Consider the following 23,641-nt stretch of genomic DNA (forward strand, 5'->3'; position numbering starts at 1 on the left):
GTCGTTTCAAACACCCGGCTCTGAAACAGGTGACGTCGTTTCCAACACCCGGCTCTGAAACAGGTGACGTCATTTCAAACACCCAGCTCTGAAACAGGTGACGCTGTCCGTTTTATGTTTTTGGACAAACAGTCCCAGCTCTGACAACAGGTATTTGGCTTATGCCTAGTGGTTCAGCCACAAGAACCTGTCAGGTGTTTATGTTTTTGAGACACACCAGAGCAGTCTTGTGCAGTTATTGTTTCAAGTCAAGTATGACAACAGACTGTATTTGGGGGCTTATGTCCCAGGTAGTGGAGGAGATGTCCACCACAAGAACCTGTTGCTGTCCCAGGCAGTGGAGAAGTTGTTTGTGTTGAGGGGGGACTGAGTTGCCCAGCTTGTCCACCAGAGGATGGGTTACATAGCGTCGGATGTGCAGCAGAAACATATTGTGTCCCAGGCAGTGGAGGAGACGTAGGATGGGTTACGGGGGGTTCATGGGGGCTGGATGTGGGGGGGTTCATGTGGGGCTAGTGTCCCAGTAGTGGAGGAGACGTCACCAGTGATGGGTTACGAGGGGGGTTCATGATGTCCCAGGCAGTGGAGGAGAAATGTGAGGGTTACGAATGGGTAGTGGAGGAGACGTCCATTACGTTCATGGGGGCTAGTGTCCCAGGCAGTGGAGGAGACGTCCATTACGAGTGATGGGGTGCAAGTGGGGAGTGTTGAGAGGGATGTGGAAGAGGGGGGTCAGTTTGTGATGTCAGCTGTGGTGACATCACAGTGGGGTTAGACCAGTTGAGTGAGAAGAAGCATTTCCGTTGTCACGGCAACAAAAAGGGAGTTGGGAAACGTGGTCAGATTCAGAGAAACTTAAAACAATGATGATGCCTCATAGGGTGTGTTTTTTTTTCTCTCTTTGTCTGGTTTCTCTGTGGTTTATTCTGCTTTTCCTTTCTCTTTTCTACATGGAGGTACTAAGGGGAGGTTCTCTCAATAGTAATGGGGGAAGGGACAGGAATAAGAGGGCTTGGGTATTAGAAGTAATAAAACAGAAAAGGCTTCATGTAGTTTTCCTACAGGAGACACATAGTGATGAGGAAAATGAGGTTGACTGGGGTATGTGGTGGGACGGGCAGCATGTACTCAGTCATGGTACTAATTTCAGTGCTGGGGTGGCAATCTTGTTTTCCTCAGGCTTAGGGGTGACTGTGGTGTCTACAACAGAGGTTGTCAAGGGTTTTATTGGTCAAGGCAGATGTTGAAAAAAATCATGTTTATGCTCCTAACGAGGGTACAGAGCATATTGCTGTATTTCATCAAATAAATGAAACCTTAAGACAGTGTGACCAAGAGGGTTGTAGGGTTTTGGTTGGGGTGGTGGGGGGGGGGGTGGACTGGAACTGTACAGGGTATTTGACTGTTGATCGCACTACTGAAGAACCTCACCTGTGGTCAGTTACTTGTCATTCTGGTCTATTAACTTAGAATGAGTTTTTTGACGTGTGGAGTGTTAGATATACAGAAGTTAGGCGGAATAATGATAATTAACATAAAAGTTAATGAAGGTCGTGTCCGTGCAGCAAGGTTAGACAGGTTGAATGTACAGTGTCTTAAGGAAAGTATTCAGACAACCTTAATTCTAAAATTGATTAAATATATTTTTTCCTCATCAATCTACACACAATATCCATAATGACAAAATCGAAAACAGTAAAAAGTGTGATGTTACTCCTGTGGGTTTCTCTCATCATCATAATGTGTCTGTTGATATTCACTTGTCCACGAAGGTCATCACCTTACTGGTATTTTACTGTATTATTACATGACACCATGTTTTGTGAAAAGTTTTTTGTGAAAAGTTTTAGTTGCTTTGGAAAAAAAAATTGTGAAAAGTTTTAGTTGCTTTGGAAAAAAAATTTGTGAAAAGTTTTAGTTGCTTTGGAAAAAAATGTTGTGAAAAGTTTTAGTTGCTTTGGAAAAAATTCAGGGTTATTAAATGGAATTTTGAGTCCTTGAGACAATGGTGGGAGTTTGGGAATATTAAAATACGAGAAGGGAAGGCCCAAATACGAGTGTTTTGTCAACAGTATACCACTCTGTTTAATATTGATCTTAAAGAGAGTTAAATTGTTACATGATGTCATGTTTTGTGACAGGTTTCTGTTGTTTTGGGAAAAATGGAGGGGTATAAAAGGGAATTTTGAGTCCTTGAGACAATGGTGGGAGGTTGGGAAGGCCCAAATACGACTTTTTTGTCAACAGTATACTGCTCTGTCTCAAACTGAATTTAAAGAGACTATCAGGGCCCTTGAACAGGACATCAAATCTATTGAATAGAAGTTGCTCACTCAGAATGACCCCGAACTAGGCATGGATTTACAGGAGAAGAGACATGAACTGAGGTCGTTTTTACATGAAAGAGTGAAGGGTGCCTTGATTAGGTCTCGTTTTGCTAACCTCAAGGATATGGATGCTCCTAGCATTAAAAAAAAAAAAAAAACTAGGATAGTCGACATTTCAACGCAAACAGATGGTCTGCCTTCGTCTCCCTGATGGGAAGGTGACCACGGATGACGGTGAGATGCGCCAACACGCCATGGATTTCTACTTGGCCCTCTATAAGGCGGAGGACTGTGATCCTCTGTGTACTGAACAGTTGTTACATGGACTTCCTCAATTGGGCCCTGACCAGAGAGCTACTCTGGACTCTGACATTACTCTTCAAGAGCTGTCCACTGCAGTTATGCAGCTCTCAACAGGCCGAGCCCCTGGCATCGATGGTTTACCATCTGACTTCTATAAGCACTTTTGGGGGTCTATTGGGGGGGATTTTTATGATGTGGTGTGAGAATCTTTTAACGAGTGCTTTCATTGTTGCCAAAAGAGGGGGGATTTGGCTCTTTTAAAAAACTGGTGACCTGTTGCATTGCTGTGTGCAGAATATAGAATTATATCTAAGTGTCTCTCAAATAGGTTGAAAGAATATATGGGACCAATCTTACTGTTTTTTAAATTGTATTTATTTATTTCACCTTTATTTAACCAATGAGGCCAGTTGAGAACAAGTTCTCATCTACAACTGCGACCTGGCCAAGATAAAGCAAAGCAGTGCAACAAAAACAACAACACAGAGTTACACATAAACAAACCTACAGTCAATAACACAATATAAAAATCTATGTACAGTGTGTGGAAAATGTAGAAGATCAGGGAGGTAAAGGCAATAAATAGGCCATAGAGGCGGAATAATTACAATTTAGCATTAACACTGGAGTGATAGATGTGCAGATGATGATGTGCAAGTGGAGATACTGGGATGCAAAAGAGCAAAGAGATAAATAAAAATATGGGGATGAGGTAGTTGGGTGGGCTATTTACAGATTGACTGTGTACAGGTACAGTGATTGGTAAGCTGCACTGACAGCTGATGCTTAAAGTTAGAGAGGGAGATATAAGTCTCCAGCTTCAGTGATTTTTGCAGTTTGTTCCAGTCATTGGCAGCAGAGAACTGGAAGAAAAGGCGGCCAAAGTAGGTGTTGGCTTTGGGGATGACCAGTGAAATATACCTGCTGGAGCTTGTGCTACCGGTGGGTGTTGCTATGGTGGCCAGTGAGCTGAGACAAGGCGGGGCTTTACCTAGCAAAGACTTATAGATGACCTGGATCCAGTGGATTTGGCAACGAAAATGTAGCGAGGGCCAGCCAACAAGAGCATACAGGTTGCAGTGGTGGGTAGTATATGGGGGTTTGGTGACAAAACAGATGGCACTGTGATAGACTGCATCCAGTTTGCTGAGTAGAGTGTTGGAGGCTATTTTTTAAATGACATCGCCAAAGTCATGGATCGGTAGGATATTCAGTTTTACAGGGGTATGTTTGGCAGCACGAGTGAAGGAGGCTTTGTTGCGAAATAGGAAGCCGATTCTAGATTTAATTTTGGATTGGAGATGTTTAATGTGAGTCTGGAAGGAGAGTTTACAGTCTAATCAGACACCTAGGTATTTGTAGTTGTCCACATATTCTATGTCAGAAGCGTGATGCTAGTTGGGTGGACGGGTGCGGGCAGCAATCGGTTGAAGAGCATGCATTTAGTTTTACTAGCATTTAAAAGCAGTTGGAGGCCACGGAAGGAGTGTTGTATGGCATTGAAGCTCATTTGGAGGTTAGCTAACACAGTGTCCAAAGAAGGTCCAGATGTATACAGAATGGTGTCGTCTGCGTAGAGGTGGATTAGAGACTCACCATCAGCAAGAGCGACATTGATATATACAGAGAATAGAGCCGGCCCGAGATTTTAACTTTTTGGCACCCCCATAGAGACTGCCAGTGGTCCGGACAACAGACCCTCCGATTTGACACACTGAACTCTATCTGAGAAGTAGTTGGTGAACCAGGCGAGGCAGTCCTTTGAGAAACCAAGGCTATTGAGTCTGCCGATAAGAGTGCAGTGATTGACAGAGTCGAAAGCCTTGGCCAGGTCAATGAAGACGACTGCCATTTTATCGATGGCGGTTATGATATCGTTTAGGACCTTTAGCGTGGCTGAGATGCACCCATGACCAGGTCAGAAACCAGATTGCATAGTGGAGAAGGTACGGTGGGACTCGAAATGGTTGGTGATCTGTTTGTTAACTTGGCTTTCGAAGATTTGAGAAAGGCAGGGCAGGATATAGATCTCTAACAGTTTGGGTCTGGAGTGTCTCCCCCTTTGAAGAGGGGGATGACCGAGGCAGCTTTCCAATCTTTGGGGATCTCAGACGATATGAAATAGAGGTTAAACAGGCTAGTAATAGGGGTTGCAACAATTTCAGCTGATAATTTTGGAAAGAGAGAGTTCAGATTGTCCAACCCAGCTGATTTGTAGGGATCCAGATTTTGCAGCTCTTTCAGAACATCAGCTGTCTGGATTTGGGTGAAGGAGAAGCGGGGGCTTGGGAAAGTTGCTGCAGGGGGTGCAGAGCTGCTGGTCGGGGAAGGGAAGGGGTGGCCAGGTGGAAAGCATGGTCAGCTGTAGCAAAGTGCTTATTGATATTATCGATTATCGTCGATTTATCGGTGGTGACAGTGTTTCCTAGCCTCAGTGCAGTGGGCAGCTGGGAGGAGGTGCTCTTATTCTCCATGGACTTTGCTGTGTCCCAAAAGTTTTTGGAATTAGTGCACAGCCTTAGCTTTCCTAATTGACTGTGTATATTGGTTCCCGACTTCCCTGAAAAGTTGAATATCGCGGGGGCTATTCGATGCTAATGCAGAACGTCACAGGATGTTTTTGTGCTGGTCAAGGGCAGTCAAGTCTGTTGTGAACCAAGGGTTATATCTGTTCTTAGTTCTTAGTTCTACATTTTTTGAATAGGGCATGCTTATTTAAGATGGTGAGGAAGGCACTTTTAAAGAGCAACCAGGCATCCTCTACTGACGGGATGAGGTCAATATCCTTCCAGGATACCCAGGCCAGGTCGATTAGAAAGGCCTGCTCGTTGTGTTTTAGGGAGCGTTTGATGAGGGGTGGTCGTTTGATGGACGCAGGCAATGAGGCAGTGATCACTGAGATCCGGGTTGAAGACAGCAGTGGTGTATTTAGAGGGCAAGTTGGTTAGGATGATATCTATGAGGGTGCCCATGGTTATGGATTTAGGGTTGCACCTGGTAGGTTCCTTGATAATTTGTGTGAGATTGAGGGCATCTAGCTTAGATTGTAGGATGGCCGTTGTGTTAAGCATATCCCAGTTGAAAATAAGACAATAATAACTCACTAAAACAGCAATATTCAATATTCAAGGCATATTGACATTAGGGAGAGGCATGTGTAGCCGAGTGATCATAGGGTGAGTCAGGGAGACATTCAGTAGTCGCTGCTACGCTAGGCGAGCTGGAGACACGGCGAGTCAGACAGCTAGCGGGCCGGGGCTAGCAGATGGGCCTTCGGCGACATCGCAACGGAAGAGCCTGTTGAAACCACCTCGGATGATTATGTCGGCAGACCAGTCGTGATGGATCGGCGGGGCTCCGTGTCGGTAAATAAAGGGTCCAAGCCAATTGGCAAAAGAGGTATTGTAGCCCAAGAATTAGCTGGTAGGTCACTTTGGCTAGCCGGGAGATGGGCCTAGCTTGAGGCTAGCTCAAGGCTAACTGGTGCTTACTTCGGGACAGAGGCATTAGCCAGCAGTGGCCACTCGAATGCAGCTAGCTAGCTGCGATGATCCTGTGTAATGGACCAGGGCTTGTGGCAGGAATCCGGTGATGAAGTAGAGAAAAAGCAGTCCGATATGCTCTGAGTTGATATCGCGCTGTGCAGGTATTGACCGAGCTGATGCTGGCTGGTGTCCGACTCAACGGTGAAGACAGCTAGCAGTGGCTAACTGACTACTAGCTAGTAGCTAGTTAGCTGGCTAGCTTCTGATGGGGGTTCCGGTTCTAAAGTATAAAAATAGCAGATCCGTCCCACATTGGGTGAGGCGGGTTGAAGGAAAGTATATTCAGTCCGTAGATGGAAGGTGAGATTAAAATATATACTAAATATATATGAGATGTACACGTCCCACTGCTATGCCATCTTGGATGGCTACGACATCTACCTGACCGCTCAATTGTTGATAACTTGTTTCTAATAATAGATGTTTTTAGACATTTGTAAACTATCCGATGAATGTGGATTTGCTTTCTTTGGATCAGGAGAAGGCTTTTGACCATGTGAACCACCAGCACTTGTTCAAAACAATGAAAGCACAAGGGTGTGCAAGGCATGGTGGACATTTCTTCTAGGATCATGGCATTCCGGCTTCAAGCTGCCCAGAGACTGTTGTACAGTGACGGTTCTAGCTGGGTCGACTCAGCCTATACATTGATGAGGAGAGAGGGCTGTCTGGGCATAGACAAGCACCTTTTCCTCCTAAAGCTAGAGGGTGCTGATTTGGCTGACCTGACTCCATTCTATGAGTCTGTTATGCAGGCTTGGAGAGTTATCGACATGTCCCGTAGGCCGGCAAACCACCAGGCTTGTGAGTTTTTGAAGAGCCTCTGTTTTATAACACTGTCATCCAGTCCTGTGCTGTGGGTCCAGCCAGCATACGTTCATACCTGTTAGGTGTGGGGTGAACCAAGCCGGGTCATCTGATGTGGAGCAGGAGCAGGATCGTTGGAGGAGCTGGGAGAAAGAGCCGGGGATACAATCATCTGGCCTACTGAGGAAGGTCATAGCGGAGGTCTGCGATTCTTTGCCAGTACTTCATCGGCAGTAAAATGTGACTGATACTTCTAACTCTGATCGGTGGACGGAGGGTCTGGATGATGTGATCCCTGCGCTGAATGTTAATGCCGCGGCGGGGGCACTAGAGGACGACGTTGGGATACTGCTTTCCTTCCATACTCCGGAGCTGGGGGTGTTCAAGGCGGTGGGAAAGAAGGCCATATACTGTAATAATATGTGTAGAAGTGTCCCGTGCTTCTTCCCTGGAAAGGGTAAAATCGACGAGGTGGGCGGGTGTGTGTGGTCCAGGTGCTTCTCCAAAAGGCTGTTGGCGGTCTTTCTATAAATTGCCTATTGATAAGAGGACAGCTGACCTCCAATGGAGGATAATACATGGAGCCAAAGCCACCAATATGCATCTGGTACATCTGGATCCTACTGTTGGGGAGGGTTGTCCATTCTGTGCTGAGTCTGAAACGCTGACACATTTGTTTTTCTCAGGTTCTGCCTGTGTTGTACCAAGCTGGTAGACATGCTCTCTAGATGAAGAGGACATAATGACTAACTGCTGGTTGAGCGGGTCAATGTATCTCTCTCTCTGCTCAAGCTCCTCTCTTGTTGTGCTCAGATGGTCTCTGAGGTCATCATTTGTCTGACTCAGTTTGTCCATTCTGCTTTTTAATTTAGCAATAGATGCTCTGCTTTCCTCCCTGAGCTGTTTCATCTCTTCTTTTAGTTTCTGGACAGTGTCATCCTCCTGAAGCGCGTTCTCTCTGAGTTCTATGACCTCTGCTTCAACTAGAGAGAGAGGGTGTTGTGGAAACGTTGCATAGCAGGTGTTCTTAGTGTTGTAGGCATGTCCTTGACTCTATCTGCAGGTGAGGTAGGTAGAGGGACACTGGTTGGCTTCTTGCCGGGTCACAGAGACCGTTGTGGCCTGCTTTCTCCATCATCTCCCTCCTTGACTTTTTTCTCAGCTTCTGAGATGAGTTCAGCTTCTACTTTTAGGGTAGCAAACATATTCTCTAAAGCCTGGAGGCTTGACTCAATACAGTTCCATTATTGTAGAAGTTGACTGTTTGCTCTGGTCAACATCTTCAAAAATGCTGATCTGACTGCTTTGGCCTTTTTCAATAGCAACTCTGTTGATGTTGGCTGCAATGTTGCAATATAAGCCTACCTTTTCCAAAACAGTGTTTATTATTTGTTTATTGTATTATTGTCTCTAGTGTCTTTAGAGAACTGTTTTACTTTGATGTCCTTTGTCTTCTGTCCATCTTTTGTCATTTCTATTGTGTTGTTAACTAGCGATTTGTTTGGTTAGCCTGTTAGCTTCATTGAGGAGAGTCACAAGTAACTGATTAGAAATTGGTAAATAATCTAGCTAGCTAAGCTAACTGCACAATTTTTTAAATAGATACTTTTTCTTCATTTGTTGCTTGTTTTGTCTCCCATTCAGTCGTGCAGTTTCCTTTTGCTTTTATTTCCCAATGTACTTCACTCTAAAAATGATGTAAATTTCAATATTTGTTGGAGCTCAGCTGCTGCTCAGCTGCTGCACTTTAAAGAGGTCCATTTTGGAACCTCTCTCTCTGACTCTCCCTGTCTCTATCTTTCTCCTTCTCTCCTTCACTCCGTCTCTCTGTCTCTCACTCTCTCTTGCTCCATCTCTCTCTCCCACTCTCTGTCTATCTCGCTCTCTCTCGCTCTCTCTCGCTCTCTCTCCCATTGGCTCTGGGTAGCAATGGTCACTCGCGGTGGAGGCCATACACACACACACATCCCCATACACACTATACCTACGACCACCAGCTTAGTTCAGCTACATGATTCTGACAGCCTATCTGCTTGTATTTACCTTAAAGCAGAGGATGTGATTAGAGTAGAGTACCATTGCAGCCTTGATTAAATAAGGACCTTTGATTGGAAATATTTCTCTACACTAAAGCTAATAAACAGATTATACATCCCAAATGGGACCCTATTCCTTGTATAGTTCACTACTTTTGATCAGGGCTGGTCAAAAAGTAGTGCACTTTATAGGGAACAGGGTGCCATTTGGGACCCAAACATAGACTGCTAGTGATGAAGGTCCCACTTGGTAGTGAAAGCAACACATGTTGACAAGGCAATCTGAGAAATGGCCACATCAGCAAAAAAAATGCAGTTTATACTGTATAATGCTTGTTAAACTCTCCACCCTCAACTTGGCTTTAAAGAAAACATCTACTAGCGTTTGTTTGGATCACTGTTTTCCATTGCCAGGAAGTGTGGACATGCAATTAGAGCTCTGGCACGCTTTTCACTTTCTTTTCACTTTTAACGATCCAATACAGCAGTTTTTATTTGTATTTATTTATTGGTAACAATTAAGTACCTTACTGTGATTGTTTTCAATTAAAATAGTTAAAAACATTTTTTTTTGATAATATATCATCTTTACAAAAATGCTAATTCTGAAACCAGAATTTAGCTGGGACTGTCTGGGAGTTGTCTGAGTGAGGGACCTAATTGGAGGAGTCCAATGGGAGGGATGTGTAACCTGAAAACTAGCTACTATTGGCAGAGAAGTTTGAAACTATCTTTACTATTGGCCTATTAACTTATACTGCCTGGTGATGTAGTTTCAGGCAGACTTTTTAAAACACTTAAAGGGTATTATCATAATTTTCACAATTTCACAGTATTATTTCAACCTCATAGTGTGTAAATATACTGTATATACAGCAGGGGCTCCCAAGTGGCGCAGCAGTCTAAGGCACTGCATCTCAGTGCAAGAGGCATCACTACAGTCCCTGGTTTGAATCCAGGCTGAATCACATTCAGCCGTGATTGGGAGTCCCATTGGGCTGCACACAATTGGCCCAGCGCCGTCCTGGTTTGGCCGGGGTAGGCCGTCATTGTAAATAAGAATTTGTTCTAATCTGACTTTCCTAGTTAAGTAAAAAGAAAGAAAAAGCCATATCTCAGACTGGCCAATAAAAAGAAAAGATTAAGATGGGCAAAAGAACACTGGACAGAGGAACTCTGCCTAGAAGGCCAGCATCCCGGAGTCAACTCTTCACTGTTGAGACTGGTGTTTTGTGGGTAATATTTAATGAAGCTGCCAGTTGTGGACTTATGAGGCGTCTGTTTCTCAAACTAGACACTCTAATGTACTTGTCTTCTTGCTCAGTTGTGCACCGGGGCCTCCCACTCCTCTTTCTATTCTGGTTAGAGCCATTTTGTGCTAATCTGTGAAGGGAGTAGTACACAGCGTTGTACGAGATCTTCAGTTTCTTGGCAATTTCTCACATGGAACAGCCTTCATTTCTCAGAACAAGAATAGACTGATGAGGTTCAGAAGAAAGTTATTTGTTTGTTGCCCTTTTGAGTTTTTAATCAAACACACAAATACTGACGCTCCAGATACTCAACTAGTCCAAAAAATCTGCTGTTTTTAGCTACAATAGTCATTGACAACATTAACAATGTCTACACTGTATTTCTGATCAATTTGATGTTATTTTAATGGACAGAAAATGTGCTTTTCTTTCAAAAACAACAACATTTCTAACATTTGAACGGTAGTGTATATACGACACAGGAAATCACGTTTTTGACTGCACTGCCCCTTGAACTTCCTGCACTTCCCCTTTAACCTCCTTCACTGCCTACTAACTTCCTGCACTTCCCCTTTACCCTCCTTCACTGCCTCTTTAACTTCCTGCACTTCCCCTTTAACCTCCTTCACTGCCTCTTTAACTTCCTGCACTTCCCCTTTAACCTCCTTCACTGCCTCTTTAACTTCCTGCACTTCCCCTTTAACCTCCTTCACTGCCTCTTTAACTTCCTGCACTTCCCCTTTAACCTCCTTCACTGCCTCTTTAACTTCCTGCATTGCCCCTTTAACCTCCTTCACTGCCTCTTTAACTTCCTGCATTGCCCCTTTAACCTCCTTCACTGCCTCTTTAACTTCCTGCATTGCCCCTTTAACCTCCTTCACTGCCTCTTTAACTTCCTTCACTGCCCCTTTAACGTCCTGCACTTCCCCCTTGAACATCCTTTAGTATTATGTTTATATTTATTTATTTAGCTTTTATTTAACCCCGGGAGACACATTTAGACCTATGTGTCATTCACAACCCGGGAACAACAGTCACATCAGCACACGCAATTATATATGAAATCATAAAATATACACAATATACACATTAGCCATTATAATCTAATTAAACAAACACATTCATCACAATAAAAATCCTAAACCAATTTCCTGAAATCACCCAGGGACACCAAATTATCCAAATGAAGTGCAAACTGGAGACTATTCCACACATGCGATGCATGCGATATGAAAAAGTACATCTCCCGAACTCTGTGGTTAACAAGGAAGTCATCATCGGTCACCAGCCCTGTCATCTTGCATTATAACCTGAAATTCTACATTTCAACACAGATGTTAATAAGTGTGTTAGAGAAGCTTGTTTCAGTAGGTGCTTTATCCCTGTGGTAGCTGATGTGTGTAGTGTTGAGTCATCCGGAACTCTTTGGCATCAACTCAACTCGCCATCAGAGATAATGATGGCAGGGGATTTTTCTTGGCACTGAATCCTTCCAGTGATCGATCTTCCTCTAATAGTATCAACCTCACACAGGCAGCTAAAATGTTAAAAGCAGACATTAAAGATTTTGGACTTTTAGACTTATGGAGATTTCACAACCAAAGGTTAAAATACATTTTACTCCCGAGTGGCGCACCGGTCTAAGTCACTGCATTTCAGTTGGCCCAGCATTGTCTGGGTTTGGCCGGGGTAGGCCGTCATTGTTAATAAGAATTTGTACTTAACTGACTTGCCTAGTAAAATGTAAAATAATATTAATATACATATATTTTTTCAAATAACTGTCACACCCTGATCTGTTGCACCTGTCTTATGCTTGTCTCCACCCCCACACCAGGTGTCTCCACCCCCCCACCAGGTGTCTCCACCCCCCACCAGGTGTCTCCACCCCCCACCAGGTGTCTCCACCCCCCCACCAGGTGTCTCCACCCCCCACCAGGTGTCTCCACCCCCCCAACCAGGTGTCTCCACACCCCCACCAGGTGTCCCAACCAGGTGTCTCCACCCCCCACCAGGTGACTCCACCCCCCACCAGGTGTCTCCACCCCCCCCACCAGGTGTCTCCACCCCCCACCAGGTGTCACCACCCCCCCCCACCAGGTGTCTCCACCCCCCACCAGGTGTCTCCACCCCCCCACCAGGTTTCTCCTATTTTTTCCCATTATCCCCTGTTTATTTATACCTGCGTTTTCTGTTTGTCTGTTGCCAGTTTGTCTTGTCTCGTCAAGTTGTCCCAGCGTGTTTCTGTGTGTTACCTTCGCTCTAGTTTTGTTTTCTAGTCTTCCCGGTTTCCCGACCTTTCTGCCTGCCCTGACCCTGAGCCTGCCTGCCGTTCTGTCCCTTGTTGACTCTTCCTTGGATTGCGAACCTCTGCCTACCCTCGACCTGCCCCTTTTTTTTGCCTGCCTCTTTGTGATAATAAATATTCTGAGAACCGAACCATCTGCCTCCTGTGTCTGCGTCTGGGTCATATCCTGAGTCGTGCTAATAATAGTTACGCTAGAATCAACATATTTCTTATTCCTGCAGGCAAGGGAAGTTTAACTACTGGTTGGAAGTATTTAACAAGATGTATATCAGATCATTCTGCCCTGCTGGCTTCACTGCCAGTCAGTTTACCACAACTACCATTCAGAAGGTGGAGGTTTGGCACATACTTACTAAATAATCCTACATTTGTAACATTTTTGAACACTCATAGAGACATATGTTTTGCACCAATAACAACCCTCCCCCCCCTAAATTTTATGGAAAGCTCCTTGCATATCTGAGGGGGGCATATCATTTTGTTTACCTCAGGTGCTCGTAAGATGTGTAAGGTTCAAGTAGGTTTGTTGGAGAAAGAAATTAGAGAAAAATGGAAAAATGAACATAGTGTAACATTTGACAACTCAACGCTACAAAAAATTAGACTCAAAGCGATTGGACAATAACACCCCGACGACCCATAAAGCAGAAAACAAAACTCCTACGAACATGGAGATCAAGCAGGAAAGCTGCTTGCTTGGCAGATAAGGTGAGAGGAAGCTGGTAGAGTTACTGGCTCTATTAAGCTGCCCAATAACATAGTTGTTCACAGTCCTGAGGAAATTAATCTAGTCTTTTAGGGAGTTTTATGAAACATTGTAAAAGTCTGAAGGGGATATCACAGCCACAATGAAGAAAATAGTAACACTAAAGAAAAACCCTTGAATGAGTAGGTGTGTCCATACTTTAAAAATGTTTTTTTCCTTTATTTTACTAGGCAAGTCAGTTAAGAACAAATTATTATGTTCAATGACGGCCTAGGAACAGTGCGTTAACTGCCTGTTCAGGGGCAGAATTACAGATTTGTACTTTGTCAGCTCGGGGGTTTGAACTTGCAACCTTCCGGTTACTAGTCGAATGCTCTAACCATTTCTTCAAGTACCTACAGGTCAGGCATTATATTACCTCCTACCTCCTCATGCCTTTTGCACACAATGTATATAGACTCTCTTTTTTTTCTTTTTTTCTGCTGTGTTATTGACTTGTTAATTGTTTACTCCATGTGTAACTCTGTTGTTGTCTGTTCACACTGCTATGCTTTATCTTGGCCAGGTCGCAGTTGTAAATGAGAACTTGTTCTCAACTAGCCTACCAGGTTCAATAAAGGTGAAATAAATAAATACAAATAAATAAAAAATATTGCCACTCGGATAGGAGGTAGGATTCAAGCCATAACTGACAAACTGTAGCTGGAGAGGAAAGAGGTAAAAGGTTTCATTTCTTACATGGACTCTAGTCTTCAAGCTCTTTTGAGGAACGATGTATCTCTGATGGCTTGCATGAAGTGGCATGATGACATTGGTCTCATTTTTTCAGGATGAGAAATGGTGGAAAGCTCCTTTTTTTGGGGGATTCTCAGCATCTTTCATTTAACACAAGGCACAAGTTGATGCAATTCAATATTTTACATACTTTACACCAGAGAGACTGTATAAGATACATTCTAAATAATCAAGGTGTAAAATGGGGCTGGGCACACTGATGCATATGTTTTTGTCCTGCCCTGAACTAGGCAATTGTTGTAAAGACATTATTCAGATCTTATCACCGTTCACAAATATGACTGTACCACTAGATCCTTCCCTTGTTCTTCTTGCCGATGACTCTGTTCTACCAGTTAATATTGGTAGAAAATAAACAGATTCATTAAATTGGCAGTCATTGCATAAATAAATAAATAAAATAAAATATTAAATTGGCAGTCATTGCATAAATAAATAAATAAAATAAAATATTAAATTGGCAGTCATTGCATAAATAAATAAATAAAATAAAATATTAAATTGGCAGTCATTGCATAAATAAATAAATAAAATAAAATATTAAATTGGCAGTCATTGCATAAATAAATAAATAAAATAAAATATTAAATTGGCAGTCATTGCATAAATAAATAAATAAAATAAAATATTAAATTAAAATGAAAAGAACAGATGAATTAAGTTGGCAGTGCATTGCATCCAATAAATGCACAGCTATTTTTTGGAAGACCCCCGGCCAAGCAAGCAGATGTGGCTAAAATAACTAACTTCCTTTAACTTCCTATAATTTTCGTTATAAACCCTGTTGAATTTACTGATGTCTGGGGGGACTTTCAGAAGTTTCACCTTAGCTTCCTCATGATTTTTTTCTTCATTAATGTATTATTATTATTATTATTTTGTTTTTGCGTTTAATTATTTATTTTCTAGCATTGTCTGTGAAGGTTATTCTGCTTTGTTTTGTTATGGTTAATTATTGAAGAGTATTAGTAGAGGACAGGGATGGGAGTGTTCCTGTGTTGAGGAGGGAAGGGTTTTTGCATGATGTGCCCCCATATAGCCTGCTGTTTTGTGTAGGTGAAAGGAATAACGGAGCATTATCTGTGCCATATTTTGATGATGATTGTGCCATTAAAAAAAATGCCATTAAATATATTGTAAAAAATGAAACAAAAAAGGTTTCATCCACAGAGCTGCAATGGTCTCGAAGCCAGTTACGGAGGGCTACAAGTGAAATGCAACAGACCTAAATCTAGCCATCACTCTGGTTGTAATTCCGATATTGTCCACAGGATGGCAGCAGTGTATGTGCAAATTTTCAGACGGATAACTTGAAGTATGAGAAAACTACATGACATTTAGTGTGAAATCACCCAGGTACATTTGGGCAAATCTTGAAGTAGACATTTACATTTACATTACATTTTTTTCTGCAAGAATATTGTCAGAACTGTATACTTGGACTTTGATTGAGCTTTTCCAGTATTGTAAGTTCAACATTTGCAAAACATCCAGTTTTCATAACTTCCTAACTCTCCACATTCTTATAATTTTTGTCCAAATGGAAAAGACTTGCTGTCGCACAAGGTTAGCAGTTACATTTTGTGACAGATACAAGGTTTATTCCTGTAAAGCCCAGCTTATTGGCTATCTAGCTAGCTTTGTTTGACCCCGATTGGTACTTATTTGACAAAGTTACAGTCAATCAAGTGCAGACCGCCCGCGTCATCGGTGCGCCATGAAGACGCCGCTCTCTGACCAAATTTGGTGTCCTATAGGATATACTACACTCCCAATGATATAGTGAAGAAGTTCCTAGTTGGGGAGTATAGGGCCAGGGGGTTTTCCTAGATGGGGAGTATAGGGCCAGGGGGTTTTCCTAGATTGGGAGTATAGGGCCAGGGAGTTTTCCTAGTTGGGGAGTATAGGGCCAGGGAGTTTTCCTAGATGGGGAGTATAGGGCCAGGGGATTTTCCTAGATGGGGAGTATAGGGCCAGGGAGTTTTCCTTGATGGGGAGTATAGGGCCAGGGATTTTCCTAGATGGGGAGTATAGGGCCAGGGAGTTTTCCTAGATGGGGAGTATAGGGCCAGGGAGTTTTCCTATATGGGGAGTATAGGGCCAGGGAGTTTTCCTAGATGGGGAGTATAGGGCCAGGGAGTTTTCCTAGATGGGGGTGGCAGGGCCAGGGAGTTTTCCTAGATGGGGGTGGCAGGGCCAGGGAGTTTTCCTAGATGGGGGTGGCAGGGCCAGGGAGTTTAACTAGATGGGGGTGGCAGGGCCAGGGAGTTTTCCTAGATGGGGAGTATAGGGCCAGGGAGTTTTCCTATATGGGGAGTATAGGGCCAGGGAGTTTTCCTAGATGGGGGTGGCAGGGCCAGGAAGTTTTCCTAGATGGGGGTGAGAGGGCCAGGGAGTTTTCCTAGATGGGGGTGGCAGGGCCAGGGAGTTTTCCTAGATGGGGGTGGCAGGGCCAGGGAGTTTTCCTAGATGGGGGGTGGCAGGGCCAGGGAGTTTTCCTAGATGGGGGTATAGGGCCAGGGAGTTTTCCTAGATAGGGGGTATAGGGCCAGGGAGTTTTCCTAGATGGGGGGTGGCAGGGCCAGTAACCCAACATGTCAAAGGTTCAAATCCCAGAGCAGGCAAGGTGGAAACATCTGCTGTTCCGCCCATGAGCAAGGGAGTTAACCGCTAACTACACCTGCTCCCCGGCTCCGATGATGTGGACGTTGATTAAGGCACCTCTCTGATTCAGAGGCGTTGGGTTAAATGAGGAAGACACATTTCAGGTTGAATGCATTCAGTTGTGCAACTAGATATCACCTATAGTATTATCACTGACTATATACCACCCTATAGCATATCACCTATAGTATTATCACTGACTAGATATCACCTATAGTATTATCACTGACTAGATATCACCTATAGTATTATCACTGACTAGATATCACCCTATAGTATTATCACTGACTAGATATCACCTATAGCATATCACTGACTAGATATAACCTATAACATATCACTGACTAGATATCACCTATAGTATTATCACTGACTATATATCACCTATAGTATTATCACTGACTAGATATCACCCTATAGTATTATCACTGACTAGATATCACCCTATAGTATTATCACTGACTAGATATCACCCTATAGTATTATCACTGACTAGATATCACCCTATAGTATTATCACTGACTAGATATCACCTATAGTATTGTCACTGACTAGATATCACCTATAGTATTATCACTGACTAGATATCACCTATAGTATTATCACTGACTAGATATCACCTATAGTATTATCACTGACTAGATATAACCTATAGTATTATCACTGACTAGATATATCCCTGACTGAATATATATCACCTATAGTATTATCACTGACTAGATATCACCTATAGTATTATCACTGACTAGATATCACCCTATAGTATTATCACTGACTAGATATCACCTATAGTATTATCACTGACTAGATATCACCTATAGTATTATCACTGACTAGATATAACCTATAGTATTATCACTGACTAGATATCACCTATAGTATTATCACTGACTAGATATCACCTATAGTATTATCACTGACTAGATATCACCTATAGTATTATCACTGACTAGATATCACCTATAGTATTATCACTGACTAGATATCACCTATAGTATTATCACTGACTAGACATCACCCTATAGTATTATCACTGACTAGACATCACCCTATAGTATTATCACTGACTAGATATCACCTATAGTATTATCACTGACTAGATATCACCTATACTATTATCACTGACTAGATATCACCTATAGTATTATCACTGACTAGATATCACCTATAGTATTATCACTGACTAGATATCACCTTTTGCATATCACTGACTAGATATCACCTATTGCATATCACTGACTAGATATCCCCCTATAGCATATCACCTATAGCATATCACTGAGTAGATATAACCTATAGCATATCACTGACTAGGTATCACCTATAGCATATCACTGAGTAGATATCACCTATGGCATATCACTGAGTAGATATCACCTATGGCATATTGCCTATTGCATATCACTGAGTAGATATCACCTATGGCATATCACCTATAGCATATCACTGAGTAGGTATCACCTAGAGCATATCACTGAGTAGGTATCACCTATGGCATATCACCTATTGCATATCACTGAGTAGATATCACCTATTGCATATCACTGAGTAGGTATCACCTATAGCATATCACTGACTCGATATCACCTATAGCACATCACCTATAGCATATCACTGAGTAGATATCACCTATAGCATATCACTGACTAAATATCCCACCTATAGCATATCACCTATAGCATATCACTGACTAGATATCACCTATAGCACATCACCTATAGCATATCACTGAGTAGATATCACCTATAGCATATCACTGACTAGATGTCACTTATAGCATATCACTGACTAGATATCACCTATAGCACATCACCTAGCATATCACTGACACCTATAGCATATCATCCCCACCTATAGCATATCACCTATAGCATATCACTGACTAGATATCACCTATAGCACATCACCTATAGCATATCACTGAGTAGATATCACCTATAGCATATCACTGACTAGATGTCACTTATAGCATATCACTGACTAGATACCCCCCTATAGCATATCACTGACTAGATATCCCCCTATAGCATATCACTGACTAGATATCCCACCTATAGCATATCACCTATAGCATATCACTGAGTAGATATTGCTTATAGCATATCACATCACGGACTATATATCACCTATGGCATATCACCTATAGCATATCACTGACTAGATATCCCCCTATAGCATATCACTGACTAGATATCCCACCTATAGCATATCACTGACTAGATATCCCACCTATAGCATATCACTGAGAATATATTACCTATAGCATATCATATTACTGACTAAATTTCACCTGTACAATATCATTGACTAGATATCACCTTTAGCATATCAATGACCACATATCACCTACATCATATCACCTATAGAATTTCACTAATTGGTTATCCCCTTATAGCATATCACTGAGTAGATATTACCTATAGCATATTATATCACTGACTATATATCACCTATAGCATATCACCTATAGCATATCACTGAGAATTTATCACCTACAGAATATCACCTATAGTATATCACTGGGTAGATATCACCTAAAGCATATCACCTATAGCATATCATATATCTGACTAGATATCCCCTTTAGCGTATAACTGACCATATTTCACCTACATCATATCACCTATAGCATTTCACTAACTAGGTATCCCCCTATAGCATATCACTGAGTAGATATTCCCTATAGCATATTATATCACTGACTATAAGTGATATATAAGTGACACCTATAGCATATCACCTATATCATGTCACTGACTAGATACCCACCTACAGCATATCACCTATAACATATCACCTATATTCTATCACTGACTAGATACCCACCTATAGCATATCACCTATAGCATATCACCTATATTCTATCACTGACTAGATACCCACCTATAGCATATCCCTGACTAGATACCCACCTATAGCATATCACCTATAGCATATCACCTATATTCTATCACTGACTAGATACCCACCTATAGCATATCCCTGACTAGATACCCACCTATAGCATATAACCTATAGCATATCACCTATATTCTATCACTGACTAGATACCCACCTATAGCATATCACTGACTAGATACCCGACTAGATACCCACCTATAACATATCATTGACTAGATATCACCTATAGCATATCACCTACAGCATATCATTGACTAGATATCACCTATAGCATATCACCTATATTCTATCACTGACTAGATACCCACCTATAGCATATCCCTGACTAGATACCCACCTATAGCATATCACCTATAGCATATCACCTATATCATATCACTGATTAGATACCCACCTATAGCATATAACCTATAGCATATCACCTATATTCTATCACTGACTAGATACCCACCTATAGCATATCACTGACTAGATACCTGACTAGATACCCACCTATAGCATATCACCTATAGCATATCATTGACTAGATATCACCTATAGCATATCACCTATAGCATATCACTGACCAGATATCACCTATAGCACATCACCTGTAGCATATCACTGAGTATATATGAGTATATATCACCTAATGTATATCACTGACTAGATGTCACCTTGAGCATATCCCTGACTAGATATCGGCTAATTTGGGTACAATAGTTTTTTCCAGGTAAGGTCATAACTTCTGGTGTTATATACAGTAGGGCAAAAAAGTATTTAGTCAGCCACCAATTGTGCAAGTTCTCTCACTTAAAAAGATGAGAGAGGCCTGTAATTGTCATCATAGGTACACTTCAACCATGACAGACACATTTTTTTTTTAAATCCAGAAAATCACATTGTAGGATTTTGAATGAATTTATTTGCAAATTATGGTGGAAAATAAGTATTTGGTCAATAACAAAAGTTTATCTCAATACTTTATTATATACCCTTTGTTGGCAATGACAGAGGTCAAACGTTTTCTGTAAGTCTTCACAAGGTTTTCACACACTGTTGCTGGTATTTTGGCCCATTCCTCCATGCAGATCTCCTCTAGAGCAGTGATGTTTTGGGGCTGTTGCTGGGCAACACGGACTTTCAACTCCCTCCAAATATTTTCTATGGGGTTGAAATCTGGAGACTGGCTAGGCCACTCCAGGACCTTGAAATGCTTCTTACGAAGCCACTCCTTCGTTGCCCGGGCGGTGTGTTTGGGATCATTGTCATGCTGGAAGACCCAGCCACGTTTCATCTTCAATGCCCTTGCTGATGGAAGGAGGTTTTCACTCAAAATCTCACGATACATGGCCCCATTCATTCTTTCCTTTACACGGATCAGTCGTCCTGATCCCTTTGCAGAAAAACAGCCCCAAAGCATGATGTTTCCACCCCCATGCTTCACAGTAGGTATGGTGTTCTTTGGATGCAACTCAGCATTCTTTGTCCTCCAAACACGACGAGTTAAGTTTTTACCAAAAAGTAATATTTTGGTTTCATCTGACCATATGACATTCTCCCAATATTCTTCTGGATCATCCAAATGCTCTCTAGCAAACTTCAGACGGGCCTGGACATGTACTGGCTTAAGCAGGGGGACACGTCTGGCACTGCAGGATTTGAGTCCGTGGCGGCGTAGTGTGTTACTGATGGTAGGCTTTGTTACTTTGATCCCAGCTCTCTGCAGGTCATTCACTAGGTCCCCCCGTGTGGTTCTGGGATTTTTGCTCACCGTTTTTGTGATAATTTTGACCCCACGGGGTGAGATCTTGCGTGGAGCCCCAGATCGAGGGAGATTATCAGTGGTCTTGTATGTCTTCCATTTCCTAATAATTGCTCCCACATTTGATTTCTTCAAACCAAGCTGCTTACCTATTGCAGATTCAGTCTTCCCAGCCTGGTGCAGGTCTACAATTTTGTTTCTGGTGTCCTTTGACAGCTCTTTGGTCTTTGTTTTTTTTTCTCATTTTGTCTGTCATAGTTGAAGTGTACCTGTGATGAAAATTACAGGCCTCTCTCATCTTTTTAAGTGGGAGAACTTGCACAATTGCTGGCTGACTAAATACTTTTTTGCCCCACTGTATTACAATGCTCTAATTTAAACCAGAGCCCATTGTAGTGTATTAAAGGGGATAGGATGTTTGTGAAGTGCTTGAAGTACACTCTAAAGGGCATAGGATGTTTGTGAAGTACTTGAAGTACACTCTAAAGGGGATAGGATGTTTGTGAAGTGCTTGAAGTACACTCTAAAGGGGATAGGATGTTTGTGAAGTGCTTGAAGTACACTCTAAAGGGGATAGGATGTTTGTGAAGTGCTTGAAGTACACTCTAAAGGGGATAGGATGTTTGTGAAGTCCTTGAAGCACACTGTAAGCGTCATCGGATGTAATTTGAAACGCAGCCTAACTGTGAATCACCACTGGGTGTGTACTCTAGCTGATGTCGAGGGACTGGTATTGATAACGTCATACTGTGATGTTATGTACTGTGTGTTGGCCTTTAACTCGGGTTTTCTGGCTGTGACTCTTCGTCCGCTGTTTCAATCAGGTATTTTTCCATTGGGGCCCACATCTTATGTGTATCACTGGAGAGTTAGGGTCAGGGTCAGGGTTAGGGTCAGGGTCAGGGTCTGGGTTAGGGTTAGGGTTAGTGTCAGGGTTAGGGTCAGGGTCAGGGTTAGGGTTAGGGTCAGGGTCAGGGTCAAGGTCAGGGTTAGGGTTAGGGTCAGGGTTAGGGTTAGGTGAGTAATGTCACTGGAGGGATAGGTGAGTATTGTCACTGGAGGGTTAGGTGAGTATTGTCACCCAGAAGTTCATAAAGTCATGATGACATTGGATCTTATGTCCCATTACACATTATTTGGCTGGAACACTCATTGAAATGTATTATGTTTTTAGGAAGTTTTTAGAATGGAATCATTGTATGAGAAAAAGAACATTACCAGCAGTGTATTGACATTACAGAAGAAGTACAGGATTAGTTGACATAGTTATAGATGACATTTTGGTGACAAAGTCAAACACCTCAATGGAAAAAAGTTTTTCCATTTTAGAATGGTATATTGACACATCAAAGAAACACAGAAACTGTGCTGTTTTGGTCACAAACTGGTGACAAGCTCAGTTGCCCTGGCAGACAATGGAAAAAGTGGCATTTTTGAGCCCAAAATGACAATTAGTTCATCATAATTTTTTTCTCCCCATTTTGGAAAGGTTTCATTTTCAAATTAAAGTGAACATTTAGATGTTTCTATTGGTGACAAATCCCCCTAAAAAAACAAAAACATACATTAAAAAGACATGGAAATTGTACTGTTTAGGTGACAAACTCAATTTTCCCGACGGACAATGGAAAGAAATGACCCCATTTTTAGGTTCCATAATGACAGAGAGGAGAGGTGGCACTGAGGCTAGGACTGTGTCCCAAATGTCATCCTGTTCCCTATATAGTGCACTACTTTTGACCTTTTGCCCTCCTGTTCCCTATATAGTGCATTACTTTTGACCAGAGCCCAATTGACCCTGGTCACAAGTAGTGCACTATGTAGGGAATGACAGCCGTGTGGTCTATTAGGACATCCTAATAGGAGGCCATTGGGAAGGACATTTTATCAATGAGGAAGCAAAGGTCAGGGGTCAGAGGAAATTACCTCCAGGTCAGTGACCTCCTGCCAATCACACACAGGAAGAGCTCTGTCACCACGGTATACCCTGTCATCGTGACGACCACCCTCTGTCACAGCACCGTTCGACCCAGTCCCATGGCTGAGGCCAAAATGGCACCCTAATCCCTATGAAGAAAACCCAATGTGTTCTTTGTCACATTTACTAAGAACTTAAACAAACAGCTCCATGTAAAACTAACGTTCCAGGTCACATATTTCTTGAAAACTGGTTCGTAACCAGCAGCATAGCAAGTCAGGGTCAGGCTGCTCCCTGCTCCACTGTCATGCAGTGTGGTCCCTACAATAGGTCA

This window comes from Oncorhynchus tshawytscha, linkage group LG18 (genome assembly GCF_018296145.1).
Source record: "Oncorhynchus tshawytscha isolate Ot180627B linkage group LG18, Otsh_v2.0, whole genome shotgun sequence".
Taxonomy (NCBI): Eukaryota; Metazoa; Chordata; class Actinopteri; order Salmoniformes; family Salmonidae; genus Oncorhynchus; species Oncorhynchus tshawytscha.